The sequence below is a fragment of the Sorex araneus genome, chromosome X (genome assembly GCF_027595985.1).
Source record: "Sorex araneus isolate mSorAra2 chromosome X, mSorAra2.pri, whole genome shotgun sequence".
Classification (NCBI taxonomy): domain Eukaryota; kingdom Metazoa; phylum Chordata; class Mammalia; order Eulipotyphla; family Soricidae; genus Sorex; species Sorex araneus.
The window spans coordinates 193,467,832-193,483,572 of record NC_073313.1 but is presented as its reverse complement, the minus strand read 5'-3'; the positions used below and the strand labels follow the sequence as shown (position 1 = coordinate 193,483,572).

At 39.2% G+C, this 15,741-nt stretch overlaps 1 protein-coding gene across 18 annotated transcripts in view; it reads left to right on the top strand.

The window, feature by feature from the left end:
• The window catches only part of BAZ2B (bromodomain adjacent to zinc finger domain 2B), a 356,824-nt gene that overhangs the window by 136 nt on the left and 340,947 nt on the right, over positions 1-15,741 (top strand). The gene's annotated exons all lie outside the window — the stretch shown is intronic.

Here is a 15,741-nt window from a genome sequence, read left to right as displayed (position 1 = left end):
TGCGGCTGGTCGGCCGGCGGGCTGGCGGCTGGGCCGGCGAGTGTGCTGTCGCCGGGATCCGGGCGCTGGAGGCCGGGCCTTGCTTGACCGCCTTGCCTAGGTGGCGTGGGGCTGTCTCTCCCGCCCCGCCGCTCCCCGGCGTCCGAGTCCCTGGCTCTGGCTCCAGCCCCCTCCAGCAAACCTGCAGGGCCCGGTTACTCCGAATACCATTCAGTTCTTTAAACATATTTTTTTTAAAAAAAATATCGTTCCTTCTGTTCCTTTTTTTATTATTATTATTTCTTTTCCATTTCCCTCCCTTTTTTGCTTTTTTTTTTCTTTTTCTTTTCTTTTTTTTTTTTGTTTTGTTTTTTGCGCCTGGTAAGTGGCGCCCTGAATGTTGATGGACTTGAGCCAAGCACGGCCGTTTCTACCTGCCCTCCTTCCCCACCCGCTGTCCGTCGCGGTGGATCTGCGTGCGAGCCCCCCTTAGCGTTGAGGGTTGGAGCAGAATTAGTCCGGGGCCCTTGGGTCCTCGTGGTCGTTCTGCCTTGGTGGTGGTGTGCCTTTACAAGCCGTGTGTTTTCAGATCGTGATACGCACCTGTGATAAGCGGAGCTGCATCTTTTGCAGTAGAAATTCATCCTTGGGAAAGGAGGGAGGGTGGAAGGGAAATGAGGGAAATGGGTGAATATTAGGCAAAAACTTTCTAAAGCTGTGTACCTCTGTTAAACCAAGATGTGGGGGAGGAGATGAGAAGGGAAAGCCGTAGTTTTTTGTTTTTTGGGTTTTTTTTTTTCCTGAATTGAGATATACTGTATTGGGTTCAGTTGATGTGTGGATTTTGGAATAATGGATTGGAAGTTGATGGCAATGAGGAATTGTCAAAACTTGCAGGCATATCTAAAACTGCCCTTAACTTTTACTGTGAACTCTTCCATTAAGTTGTTTTCAGCAATTCATGACGTCCAAATAATTCGTTAGGGCAGTGTGAGTTTAATACCTATTTCTTCATTGTGTCCGGGGACGAGAATGGACTATCATTATCATCATGTCAACTGTCTTTGAAAATTAAAACACTGTACATGCTTCATTCTTATTGTAAGTTGTGTAACATACATTTTATTTATTTATTTTTATTTATTTATTTGTTTATTTATTTATTATTTATTTATTTTATATTACTGAATCACCATGTGGAAAGTTAAAAAGTTTTCAGGTTTAAGTCTCAGTTATACAATGCTCGAACACGATGACGACGATGATGATGATTTTAAATTGGCATGTGAATGCCGGTTTAACTTTCTAGAATGGGAGTTCAATCTGAAGTATTTGGTATGGGATAAAGTGAACAGTTACTTTTGAGGAAATTAATTTCCCCTTTTTAGAAATCTGAACTTTTTTCCAGACTCTCTTAGCCTATCTGTACATTGTAGTTATGGACATTCATATTCTAAAGCTCCAGATGACATGAGTTCAAATCCAAGACTTGACTCTGACTGCCCATTATTGTCTTAAGAAGCTGGTCAGCCTTATACTCAGCCTTAGTGTCCTATGAAATAGGATTTATAATAATATCTTTATCCCACAGAGCTGTTGAAAAATTAAACTGATAAAGCATCAGTTCCTGGAACATAGTAAGCATTCCATAATTGTTAGCTATTACATTCCATATTTCCTCTAAACCACCACTAATCTTATTTTACTGGGGCTTGATATTACATAGGTCTCTTAAGCATTCTCAAGTATATTTTATGCTAAGAGGAATGATTGTACCATTTCTGATCTATGGCAGTCATGTCTAGTAGAGGTACCTTCTCTACAAAACTCCCAAACTTCTCGAGAATGGTTTATATTTTGGCTGATTATAGCTTTACCTCCAGCCAGCACTGATGATATCATCAGAGGTGAGTGTGGTACCAATTTCTTTTTTGTGAGGTAAGACAACATTTATTAGGGAAATAAAGACGGAAAAAGCTCAAGAGAGAACCTGGACTTCTCCAGAGTAGAAAACCACAGTGGCTTTTGGAGAAAGTTACGTATTCATATTTTTCATAACTGCCTTTGTCCCAAATTCTTTACACAAGTGGAAGTTAGTGGGACTTTTCCTAGGGCAGTAACTTTGAACGTCTGGTGGTCCATTCTTGAGTTCAAATCACAACCTTTGTCCTTTCATTCCTAGTGCCATTAGTGCTCCAGGACTGGAATTATGCATCCCAAAGGTTTTCTAGCTCTTAAGATGGGTCTTTTATCTCAGAGGTCTTCATGTCCTTAGACTGGTTTAGATTTCAGGCTGTTCTTTCCAAACATACTTTACCAAGGTCTCCCTTCTCTCCCCAGCTCTTCCACTCCCATCTCTGCCTACAGAATTTTTCCCCAGAGATTTTACCCTCCTTAAATCTTCACAGGGATACGTGGATGAAAGTCCAAAAGAGGCACAAACAAAAGAGCACAAACCCTGACAAAAGAACTGAGAAAAGGACATAGACCCTACCTATGTAAGGGGGAAAAATCTCTAACAATACTAATTTTGGCCCAGGCAATGATTTATTTGGGTCCAGTGTGGTGCAGGGAACACGGATATATCTGTAGGAATTAAAGTCTTTTTCTCTGACCTGAGGAGGACCTGTTGTAATAAGAAAATAAAATACTCTAGGACCATTGAGTTCCTCCTTTTGCATATTAGTAAATCCGTTGCAAAAGAAATGACTAGTTTCTGCTTTTACTGGCAGTGTGTAAAGACAATTTCAGAGTTAAGAGACTTAACTTTAGTTTTTTGCTTTTTTTTTTTTTTTTGCTTTCTGGGTCACACCCAGCAATGCTGCGGTTACTCCTGGTTACTCCTGTCTCTGCACTCAGGAATTACTCCTGGCGGTGCTTGGGGAACCATATGGGATGCCATGGATCAAACCTAGATGGGCCGCATGCAAGGCAATGCTGTACTATTGCTCCAGCCTGTTTTCCAGGTTTTTAATAAGACCAACTACCAGGTTGAGTTTTGGTTTGGATTAATTCTCTGGGTGAGGTAAAATAGTATTTACATTTTGTTGAACTACCTGAGTTAGTAACCTGTCCTAAATTGATAAACATTTCATGTTAAACTTTCTTAATCCAATAAGAAATCTGTGAGAAAGGGCCTATCATACAATAGTTCCAAGGGTCTAAGATGATGTTTACTGTAGGAGCTACTCTGTGTCTAAGACAGCTGAACTAGAGAGCCAAGACTCAAGTATCTTGACATAATTTCTCTTGTGTGTTTCTTAGGGTTTGATTAAATTTCTCTGCCTTTCCTTCCATATTGCAGTATAAGCATGTAGAACTAGGAAATCAGGACTGAAAAGGACCTTGTATATGTATAGATGCTATGATGAGAGCAATTCTGCCTTTTGAGTCTTCCCCCTGGCAAGACTTTAGCTTTTCCTATTCTGGACTGACTAAAAACGACATATGTGGCTTTTAGAGTTCCTTCTTGAACTAGACTATTGCTCTCAGTTGCCAAGTTTCTTCTGGATTATCCAGAGGGTTATCTTTGTCAATATGAGTAGAATATACTTGTTTAATCACCTCTGTAAAACCCAAAATTTGATTTTTGGGAAAAAAAACGTATATGCTGAAACATAGTTTTCTTTCTCCCTTTACCAAATGGTTTGCTTTTAATTTGGCTAGCAGTGCTCTGGGACTAAATACAGGTTACTTTTAAACTTTTGAGGAACTGGATATCTGGAATGAAATAAGTAAGCCCCTGAGTGGGAAACAACATAATGAGTTCTTCTTAAGTAGTAATCTTGCTAATTCCTGGAGAAGGGAATCTTGTAGCCTTATCCAAATTTGAGGGATTTGCATTTTAACGTTGTAAATTTCAAATGTATAATAATTACAGTGTAATGTTGAGAATTCTCCATTTATTTTGGGGGAAGGGGATTTGGACCATACATCTGCTGTCTGGACTCCTATCTATGCTTGGGGGTGGGGGTCCCTTGCAGAGGTATTTATGTCATGTAGTGCTGATATTTGCCTTACTCAAGTCAAGCACCTTAACTCCTATACTATATCTGACCCTAAAACTTCTTGATTCTAAACAGTGTTTTTGGCTTTCTTTTTATTCTTTTTTTCAAATGGGGGGGGGAAGCACATTCAGTGTGGTCATGGCTTCTGATTGTGTGTGTGGGCTTGGGCCATAATGGGGTGCCAGAGATCAGACCCTGGTGAGTTTGTGTGCAAGGCAAGCTCTGGCTCCAAGGCTCTTTTCCTTAAATCTTTATTATAATGAAACAATTTTGTGTCCAAAATAGGCAATTGAGTGATTTTGTGAATTAGAATCCCCCCTACTAAGTTATATAAATAAATATCTGAGAGAGTGTGTTGGTTGGTTAATGCTGGAGTAGTAACAGTAATTTTTGCTCCAAAGTCAGTAGGTCAAAGAGAACAAGAGAGTACCATATTGAAACTTTCTGGGAAACCCTTTTTTTTTAACACTCTGTGGGCTACATCTCACTAATTCTAGGATAACTATACCTGTTTATATAACTGCTACAGAATTATCTGATCTAGTCAGGAGAAACTCCCAATATATGGAATGCTTGAAAACCATATATAAATCAACTCTGCCTGAAACATAGAGTTCTTAGTATAAGCAGCTATCTTTTGTTACACATAATACTAGTGATTAGCAAATTATTATGCAGAGACTAAAACTTGCTATTAATAAAAGTATTTTTTGTGGAACACAGCCAGGCCCATTAGTTTATGTATTGTCTTATGTATCTGTCTATCTCTATATCTAGAGAATTGACTCACAGTTGTGTGGTCTGCCAAGAAATTTGTAGAACTAAAAACTGGAAACTCAAGGATTGTTGTTGCAGGTTTTTTGTTTTGGAATTTGTTAAACCATTCAAATAACAGATATAAATTTTTTAGTTATTAGTCCTGGCAGATTTGCACACCTGATAATGGTCAGGTGTGACTCCTGGCTCTGCCCTCAGGAATTGGGAGTGCTTGGGGGACTGTATAGGATGACAGGGATAAATCCCAGCTTGCTGTATGCAGGGCAAGCACCCTGCCTGCTGTGCTTTTTGTTATGTTTTGTTTCGGGGCTACACCTGGTGGTGCTCAGGGTTCACTCCTGGTTCTGCATTCAGGGATCGCTCCTGGTGGGCTTTGGGGGCCATATGTGGTGCTAAGGATCAAACCTGGGTTGGCTGAGTGCAAGGCAAGCGCAGTATTCACTACTATAACTCCAGCTCCTGCCCAATATACTTTTGAGGCTAAATTTTCTTACCCCCAAAATCCGATTTTGCTCTAAAAACTGATTGGATGAGATATATTGTCAAAGGTAATTTCACTGAAAGGAACACACTATGTTAACCTCATTTACAAAATATTTACTCTGTAATATCTACATAAATGTTTGGTTAAATAACTGGTATTCTAACTTCACCATGCATTGTATCACTGCTTTCACTGGGCAACCAACAGATTTACGTTTACGTCAGAGATCATCAGAAATCATGATTCAGAAAGCCTAAAATACTTACTATTTGGTTCTTTACATAAAGTTTGTTAACCCTGGGAATAAACAGTAAAACCAGAACTGACTGCTGTTCCTTAAATGTTGTCAAGCTAAACCATACACAACCTTAGAGTGACAGTGGAGAAGACTTTACACCTTCTATAGCCACCTGAAGCTATGCTTTACAATATTGCAAGTAGAAAACTATCCAAATAACAGATATAAGTTCTTTAGGTATTCCACCTGGGAAATTTGCAAAGACCTTTTTCCCCTTAATTTTTTATCTCCATGTATTTACAACATTGCTTATATGTCTTTTCTTCTCTCTTTTATGTTTTTTTCTTTTTGGGTCACTCCTTTCTGCTTATGTTCCCAGGGATCATTTTGGTGATGCTTAGGGGACTATCGGTGGTGGTTAGGCTCAAACCAGTGCCAGTTACTTGCAAAGCAAGTGCCTTTTTTCCTATACGGTCTCTCTGGCTCCTTTTAAGTACCTTTTCTTTGCCCCCTCTCTTTTCTACTCTTATTTCTTTTCAATTAGACTCTCACCTGTATCTACTACTCCACAAAATCTTTGCAAAATTAGTGTTATTAGTGTTATTCTGCTTTTGTTTTTGTATGTCGTACACTCTTAAAAAATAGTTTTAAAACTCTTCCGAAGGATATACTACTCACAAAGCTACTAAATCTCCCTTTTAGGAATCATTTTTATTTATTAATATTGTTTATGTTTACCACCTGTTGAATCAGAAGGAATGGTAGTAATTTCCTTCAGAATTATACAGTACATTTAGTACATCTTAGACCACCAGTCTACCTGCTGTACTCTCTCTCCATTCCCTGGATTGGTCTTTTGTACCATTGAAGAAGAAGGAATCTTATGTTTTGTTACATTAATCACAAATTATACGAGAATGGTGTCATACTTTAAATATTTTGCTCATATTTGAAATTTAATTCTAAGCACTAGCATACCACATAAACATGTTGGTTGTTTTTTTTTATCATTTGAATGTTTTCTTAAGAGTTAAGAATTCTGAGCTATTATGAAATGAACTTTATATTTTAAGTCAATTTTGGTGAATATTAATCAGTACCTTTATTATTGACATAGATTAAATTTTTCCTAAATTTATTTGTTTTTGATGGAGGGGGTTCACACCCAGCTCTCTAGTGCTTAGAATAAGAGATTACTCCTGGTGGTGTTTGGGGAATGCTGTTTGGCCACCTATGACGCAAATGCTCTACCTCAAATGCTCTACCCTCTGTACTATCCCTCCAGCCCCTATTTTTCCTAAATTTCTAGAAGGTTTTTCTTAGGAAAATGATATTGTAAACTTTAATTCATGAAATTATAAGTGAATTGAATTTTTGGATGTATTATATTAGGGTCATGGGATATAAATGAAGATATAAAATATATTTTTTAATGACTACTTTGTTTTCACACTTGTTTTTATTGTTTTAGGTTTTGTGCAATACTGAGCAATGCTCGAGCTATTCCCATCTCCGTGCTTGGGGCTTATTCCTGGCAGTGCTTGGGAGACTGGTTCCAGGGATTGAACTGAAGGTTCCCACTCTTTAAACCTTCTCCTAGCCCTCTTCTCATATTATTTAACAACTTTATAAATATCTGATGTAACTTATTTGTGTTTTACATTACTTCCTTAGGTTGACAGTTGTATGCTTTCTTGGTACATCTGTTTTGTTGCTAGTGAGTAATACAAATTGCTAAAATGCAGCTTTGTGAAATTGTGTATCAGGATTCTAACAGAGTCCTTATTATTTTTTTCCCTATAAGGTGGTTATTTTTATTGTATACAAAATGGCTCGTAAGAGTTTTCGTATCATCGTTGTGCAGGGGCTAGGGCACTTGCCTTGCAAGCTGCCATTCCTGGTTCAAGTACCACCAGGTGTGATCCTTGTGCACAGAGCCAGGAGCAAGACCTGAGTACTGCCGGTATGGCCACCCCCCAAGAAAAGAGAAAAATGTTTTCATTGTTGCTACAGAACTAAGGATTTTTGCTTTGTTCACAGCAAAATTGACACACTCTTTGAAATATTACTAATTTTATGTTGAAAATGACATTTTAAAAATGAACAGAAATAAATATAGATGAAAGTTGAAAAATCGTTTTAGAGAAATGGAAGTGTATATCTTTATAATTCAGTTACATATATTGAAATTACTGTCACTGTCATCCTGTTGCTCATCAATTTGTTCGAGTGGGCACCAGTAACGTCTCTCATTGAGAGACTTATTGTCACACATTGGAATTACATTATCATTTATATTTTAAATTATGTTTATAGTTAATTTTGGTGTTCAGGCCACTTCTGACTCTGTGCATAAAGATCAATCCTGGCTGTATGAGGGGACTGTTTGTGGTGCTGGGCATCAAACTTGGATGACTGTCTGCAAGGCAAAGGCCTTAACCCCATACTATCTCTTCAGTCCCCTAAATTGTGTGTGTGTGTGTGTGTGTGTGTGTGAGAGAGAGAGAGAGAGAGAGAGAGAGAGAGGAGTAGAAGGGGAACCCACACCCTACAAAAACAACAAGGAAGGAAAGAGGAAAAAACAATTCGAATTTTGTATCCCATTAATTCATGCAGATGAATTAATAAAATTATTTTTGGTAAGTTATGAACAGCTTCCCAGTTCTTAATATATTTCTATTTCTGTTTAAAATCAAGGACTAGGATTCCATTTTCTATTTTTTATATAAAAAAAATCTCTTAGACACTGAAAAACCAATGACTTTTCTTAGATCCGTGTAAGAGGAGGACACAAACAAACTTCTACCACCAAGAGACAAACAGTTGAATACAGGGAGTTGCTGCTTAGAGAACCAGAGACTATGCATGAGACCACCACAGGACTAGTACCAAAGTAGAGAAATCTGAACTGTAATTGGCAAATTACAGTTCGGTGTATACAACTCAGTTTTTAAAAATCCAGGAATACCTGGTGATAGAGATATACCCCCATATTTTGATATGATTCACCTCCAGAATTTCTACCAGATCCCCACAGTAAATACCAGAGAAAAACATACTCTTAAGCTTCTAAAAGGTTGGAACAGGAACAGGAATCATTATAAAATACACCAGAACCACTACCTCTTCCTCCTCCTCTACGTTCCCCTCCTAATCCTCCTCCTCCTCCTCCTCCTTGGTCATACCAGACAATGCTCAGGGCTTACTCCTAGCTCTGCTCTCAGAAATTAGTCCTGGTGGTGCTTTTGGAACCATATGAGGTGCTAGGGATTGAACTCAGGTCAGCTGCATGCAAGCAAGTACCCTACCCACTACTATTTCTTTAGCCCTTGGAACATTCTTAACACAATCTGATCTCAAACCGAATCAATTGAAATCTAACTTGCTGAGGTATTTTCAGAGTCCAAATGACCTGGTAAGAGAAATAACCAGCTGCAATCAACTTGCCATCCTGTAAAAAAAAAATTGAAAATGACAGTCCAGAGACAATGACTCACTAAGACTGATATCTAATCAGAGAATTGGAGAACAGTTCCACTCCCTCACACCCCATCTTAGTGTCTTTTTATAAAATTTTGTTTTACTCAGTCTATGGTCTCTAGCTATCAAGAAAAATGTACAAAGCATCCCTAAAATCACAGTTATAAAGATAAAGCAAGTATTGAACCCAGGCAGGACGTGAATGGGACATCAGGAAAAAAAGTTAAATAAACTGGTTAATATGGTTTAGTTTCTAATGTAAAAGTAGATAGCATACAGAAACAGCTGGCCAATTTGAGCAAAGAGAGAAATCATAACCAATCAGTGGACCAAAGAGGTAGTTCTATAGACTCCACATATGCTTTGCATGCAGGAAGCCTGGATTTGATCCTAGCACTGCCTGGGACCCTGAACACTGTACAAAGCAACCCTTGAGCAACTCTGGATGTGTCCCCAAATAAAAGAACAAAAAGCATGAAAAATTGCTAGAGATTAAAAGAAACATAACAAAGAAATATGATGGGCTTATTACAAGACTCAGTAAAGCTTAGTAAAGAATCAGCTGGAGAATATATATATTAAAAAGAGGGGCTGGAGCGATAGTACAGAGGGTAGGGTGTTTGCCTTGCTATGGTGAGTGGGTCCCCCAGAATTCCCCAAGTCAGGGGCCAGAGCGATAGTTAGGCATTTTCCCTGCACTCAGCTGACCCAGATACGATTCCCAGCATCCCATATGGTCCCCTGAGCACTGCCAGGAGTAGTTCCTGAGTCCCGATCCAAGAATAACCCCTGAGCATCATCGGGTATGACCCAAAAAACAAAAAACAAATACTTCAAACAAAAACACTTCATAAAGAATATTCAAGGACTGTAAAGGCAACTGATAGAAATGTATAAGTGGAGATACCAGAAGAATGGAACACCTGTGTTTATCTGTAACCTCTCCTCTGTGCTCTGCTTCCCCTATCTGTTAATCACCTATATCCCCAAATCAGACCCTGTGACTTGTAAGGTCAGATCCTTCTAAGGACTCTGAATTTTGTATTTGTAAGTGAAATACTGCTTTTCTCTTTCCCTATGTCCTTTGCATACTTTACTTCAGAGCAGTGTCCTTTTTGTATAGACACAGGAAGACAATTAATGCTATGCCTTTGTAACTTGGAGTTAATTGACTCCAAATAACATTTACTCCTGGGCATCTGACATATTGACTCGACTGACTTGATTGTGCTACCTCACCTCTGTGGAATTGCTACCCCCAGCCTTTGGTGATTGTTCCCTATAAGTAGGCTGTGAGAGTGGGCTGGTGGAGGAGGAATATGGGAAGTGAGTGAGACTGGAAGGAGGCAGACGAAGAATAAACAGCAGTTGATCATGAAAAAAAAAAAAGAATGGAATATTAGTATTTAATGTATTGACAACTAAGAATTCCCCCCCCCCCCATTAATGTTGGACATGGACTGGAGCGATAGCACAGCAGGTAAGGCATTTGCCTTGCACGAGGCCAGCCCGGGTTCAATTCTTCTGTCCCTCTCGGAGAGCCCGGCAAGCTACCAAGAGTATCTCATCTGCACGGCTGAGCCTGGCAAGCTACCCATGGTGTATTCGATATGCCAAAAAGAGTAACAAGTCTCACAGTGGAGACGTTACTGGTGCCTGCTCGAGCAAATTGATAAACAGGATGACAGTGCTACAGTGCTAATGTTGGACATCAAAACAAAATTTCCAGGAGCCACAGAACACTAAGCAGGATAGTATTTACACCACCTATACTATCAGCAGTGATAGTATACTGTATCACTTTCATGTTACAGAAAACCAAATATATTCTAGTGAATCCAGAGAATTTAAAAAATACCTTATCTACAGAGGAGCAAAGATAAGAATTATATACAACTTTCTATGAACTTTGCCAACTAAGGAAATAGACTGAAATATTTAAAATATTGAAAAAGAAACTCCAGCTATAATTCTTTACGATATGAAGTTACTGTAGTAGAATCCTGATAGCACTACCAGAGATGCCCAGAATCATTCAAAGCATCAGTTTCTGGCATACTTACAATGTGTGAGCATTGTATCTTGTGAGAGGTTCGCCCAGGGGCAACAAGCATTATATTGCTTTTCTCTTTCCCTGCTACTAGTAAATATTAAACAATAAAGTTTACTTCTTATTAATACTTGCAATTATTTGTATAAACACAGTAAGAGATATAGATTCCAAAACTTAGTTCTCTGGACTCCGAGGGCAAGGATTCTGGGTTCCTACTGTAAATTCCAGACTTAGGCCAGATTAGTTCTTCCTTCCCCAGGGTGGTCATGTATCTTGTCATAATGGCTAGCATCAAAACCAGGTTTCTTTGCTTTCTGGATCTGTCCCATTTTGATGCCAGTGCCAGAATAGCTTTACTGCTTGCCCCGGATCCATCCAGGTCCTGCAGTGGGACCCCCCCCCCATTTTCGGGGTGTTAGGAACTACTACAACCAATGCCTTAGTCAAGTAATTGTGACAGATGCCCAGGAATAGATATATTTCAGAGTCAATCAACTCTCAAATGTTCAGAGCATAGCATTAATGGTCTTTCCGCTATAGTAAAATATGAAAAGGCTATAGGGGGAAGAGAAAAGCAAGTAACTCACTACAAATACAAAGTCTAGAGTTATCAGAAAGTTTGACTTAAAGTTACCAACCCTGACTTGGGGAATTGTGACAATGAGAGGTATAGCAAAGAGAAGGTTAAAGATAAACTCAAAGGATTAGGGGTGCTCATAAGAGCACTGTAAGCTCCAGGGAAGGGGAAATTCACTTTGAATTTCCTAAAGTGAAATTCAAAGTGATGAAGCCTAAAACACTTAGGGTTAATATCCAGCAGTATCTAAAGTATATGACCCTTGGAAAATTGCAATTAAATTTATGTGAGCACTGCAATAGACTAAATTGTGTATGATTCCCAAAACAAAGTGTGTGACACATGGCAAGCTTATATGTGAGTGTCACAGTTAAGCATGTGATAGATTCATAGCAAGTACCACAGCCAATCAAGCATCATAACCAAGACCATAACAATTAAACCAGAGACCAACCACAGAAAGACAGGTAGAAAATTTCAAATCTCAGGCATTGCAAAAGCACAAAAAAGGAAGGAAGGGTCGGAGAGAGATAGTACAGTGGGTAGGGCACTTGCTTTACATGTGGTAGACCCAGGTTTGAGCTCTGGCAGCTCATATAGTCCCTGAGTTCAGCTGAGACTGATCCCTGAGTATAGAGCTTGGAGTCAATGTGTGGCCCCAAAACAACTTAAAGAGAAAAAATAAATCAGATCCAAAAACAGAAAATAAGGACATTGTGAATTCAAGAAAACCTTTCATCAACTGGATATAATTGACATGTAGGTTACTTTATTTCACAGGAGAATTTACATTTTTCTCTAGCTCATCTGGAACATTCACTGCATTCTGTGATATATGCACATATGTATGTATTAATAAATTTAATAAAAACTATGCAGTGCCAACTGTTAGATCATAACAGAATTAAACCAGAGACCAACCACAGAAAGAGAAAATTTCAAAATACATAGAGGTAAGACTGTACCTTTCCAGTATAGAAATCTTAAGAGAAATACTAAAATATTTTGAAGTTACTGAGAGTGAAAACACCAACATTTTTAGTATGCAGTGAATCCTTCTTAGAGGAAAAATTATAGCATTGAATGCTCTGTGTGTGTGTGTGTGTGTGTGTGAGAGAGAGAGAGAGAGAGAGAGAGAGAGAGAGATAGAGAGAGAGAGAGAGTGAGCTCACAACTAGAGTGTACAAGCACCAGTGAGTTTTTCAGCTAAAGATGTGTGAACACTGACAAGGAGTGTGACACATAGTGAGCAGTAAAATATTAATGTGTTGCAATCACCACATTAGAAAAACTGAGTGTAACTCTGAGCAAGCACTTATGCCATATATGAGCAACACAAACATGTGTAGCCCTCACTAATCACCACAGCCAATATGTGATCCCCTGCAACTCCAGCCACAACAGTAACAAGAGGAAAGGAAGGGAAGAGAAAATGTAATAAATTAAGGTCACTGTCACTGTCATTCCGTTGCTCATCGATTTGTTCGAGCGGGCACCAGTAACGTCTCTCATTGAGAGACTTATTGTTACTGTTTTTGGCATATCCAGTACGCATGGGTAGCTTGCCAGGCTCTGCTGCTTGGGCTCGATACTCTTGGTAGCTTGCCAGGCTCTCCAAGAGGGGCGGAGGAATTGAACTAGGGTTGGCCTCGTGAAAGGCAAATGCCCAACCGCTGTGCTATCGCTCCATAAAATCGGAATCAGCAAAACTGGAGAAAAATCAAATTAAAAAATTCGCTGAGGGGCTGGAGCGATAGCACAACGTGTAGGGCTTTTGCCTTGCACACGGCTGACCTGGGTTCAATTCCCAGCATCCCATATGGTCCCCTGAGCACCACTGGGGGTAATTCCTGAGTGCAGAGCCAGGAGTGATCCCTGTGCATCGCCAGGTGTGACCCAAATAGCTAAAAAAAAAAAAAATCTCTGAATTACTAAAATTGTAAATCTCTGGCATAACTTCTGTCACTGTCAATGTTATTCCGTTGCTCATCAGTTTGCTCGAGCTTGTCAGGTTCTCTGAGAGGGATGGAGGAATCGAACCTGGGTTGGCCACATGCAAGGCAAATGCCCAACCCGCTGTACTATAGTTCCAGCCCATAACTTCTGTACTATGAAATTATTAGACTATGGGTTTCTGGAGGGGTCTTACCTATTTATCTTGAGATGTGGGGGCTAGCCAGTGCTTTCTGAAAATGTTCAGATTGGAAATGTGGATGCTTTATGGGCCCTTCCTGCCCTGTTGCATCCTCTCAGCTTTGCTCTTGGGTTGCAGAAGCAATGTGGAACACAGTACCCTAGTCCAACCTTGCTGCCATTGACATAGTTTCGCTGTGCCCAGAGATGGCTTCAAGAACTGAGGCGCCTGCTGGGACCTCTAATCCAAATGGTTCCCCACCCCCATTTCTAATATCAAAATTTTAAAAAGTAACATCACTACAGAATCTATGGAAATGAAAAGGACAAAAAACTCTGTTGCCATGAATTTAATAACCTAAAGGAAAGACTCTGAAACTCAAAACTCAAGCACAGTGATACAGATGATATAAATAGACTGATACGTGAACTAATATTAACAGTACACCCTAAAACAGCAAGAGACCCACATTTTCACTCCAGAATGTTGCCAGATATCTAAAGAATATTTTTATCAAATCACTGCAGTTGACTTCAAAAGATAGAAGCAGGGAGTCGGAGTGATAGTACAGCAGGTAGCACTTTTGCCTTGCACTCAGCCAACCGGAGTTCAATCCCTGACATCCCATATGGTCCCCCCAGCACCACCAAGAGTAATTCCTGAATGCAGAGCCAGGAGTAACCCCTGAGCATCACCGGGTATGACCCATAAAGCAAAAAAAAAAAAAAGACGAAAAATATGAGACAAATATTCTAATACCAAAATCAAATTAAAACAACAGATCAACATCTCTTGGGGGCCAGAGAGATAGTATAGTGGATGTGGCAAATCCAGGTTCAATACTGCCAGTAGTGATCTCTGAGTGCAGCCAGGTGTGGCCCCCAAGTGAAACAAAAACAGATCAATATTGTAAATACAGATGCAAAAAAGAAAAAAATCCTAACAAAAATAAAGTCAACTAAAATCCACAAAAGTATTAAGAGAATTACATAGCCATATGGAATTTATCTGAGGTATGTAAGGTTTGTTCAGTAGTCAAAAGTCAGAATGTAGCTGAAGAGTTAGTACAGGGTTAAGGCAGTTGCCTTGCAAGTGGCTGATCTGGTTCAATCCCCAGCACTGCGTGATCCCCCAAGCACAGAGCTTAGAGTAGACCCCAGGCACCTACACCCATCCCCAAATCAAGAATGTAATTTAGCACATCAATAGGCTCAAAAAAGAAAAATTGCATGGTTAGATCAGTAGATATAGAAAAGGCATGTGACAAAGTCCAACAACTATTTTTATATTAAAAAACAACAACAACAACACCTTTGTGTATATACTTTGGATTGTATGTTTTTGTTTTTTAATTTTGAGCCACATCTGGTAGTGCTGGTGGCTGTTTCTGGCTTCTGGTACTGATGCTGGGGAGATCACGAGATGCTGGTGTTCACACGGGATCTTCTGTATGAAAGGCTGGCACTCAATCCCATTAAGCTATCTTCCAGCTCTCAAAAAACTGAGCAAACAAGGAATAAAGGAGAACGTTCTCACCTGATAAATGCTGTCTACAAAATAACTATAGCTAACAATATGTCTTGGTAGAAAACTTGAAAATTTTCTACTAAGCCCAGATGTAAAGCAAGTAGATCTCCTCTTACCACTTCTTTAAAAAACAAAACAAAACAAAAACCCATTATACTGGAACTCATTACTCAAGTGATAAGATGATAAAAGGTTCACAATGTAACTTATCACTGTACTATACACTTGAAGTGTCTTAAAATTTTACATGTGAGTATACTTATATAAAGCTGGAATTTAAAAATGAAAAAATATATAGGATGGGGAGGACAATGTAACACTTACAAGCATTTGTAAGATGAATGTAGAGAACCTAAAAGTAAACGAACCTAACAGTACAAAAACAAAAACATCTCCTAAAACTAGTAGGCAGTTATAGTTAGAATGTACAAGGTTTTATGCAGAAGTTTGTTTTGTTTTGTTTTATTTATGTTTGCTATGTACCA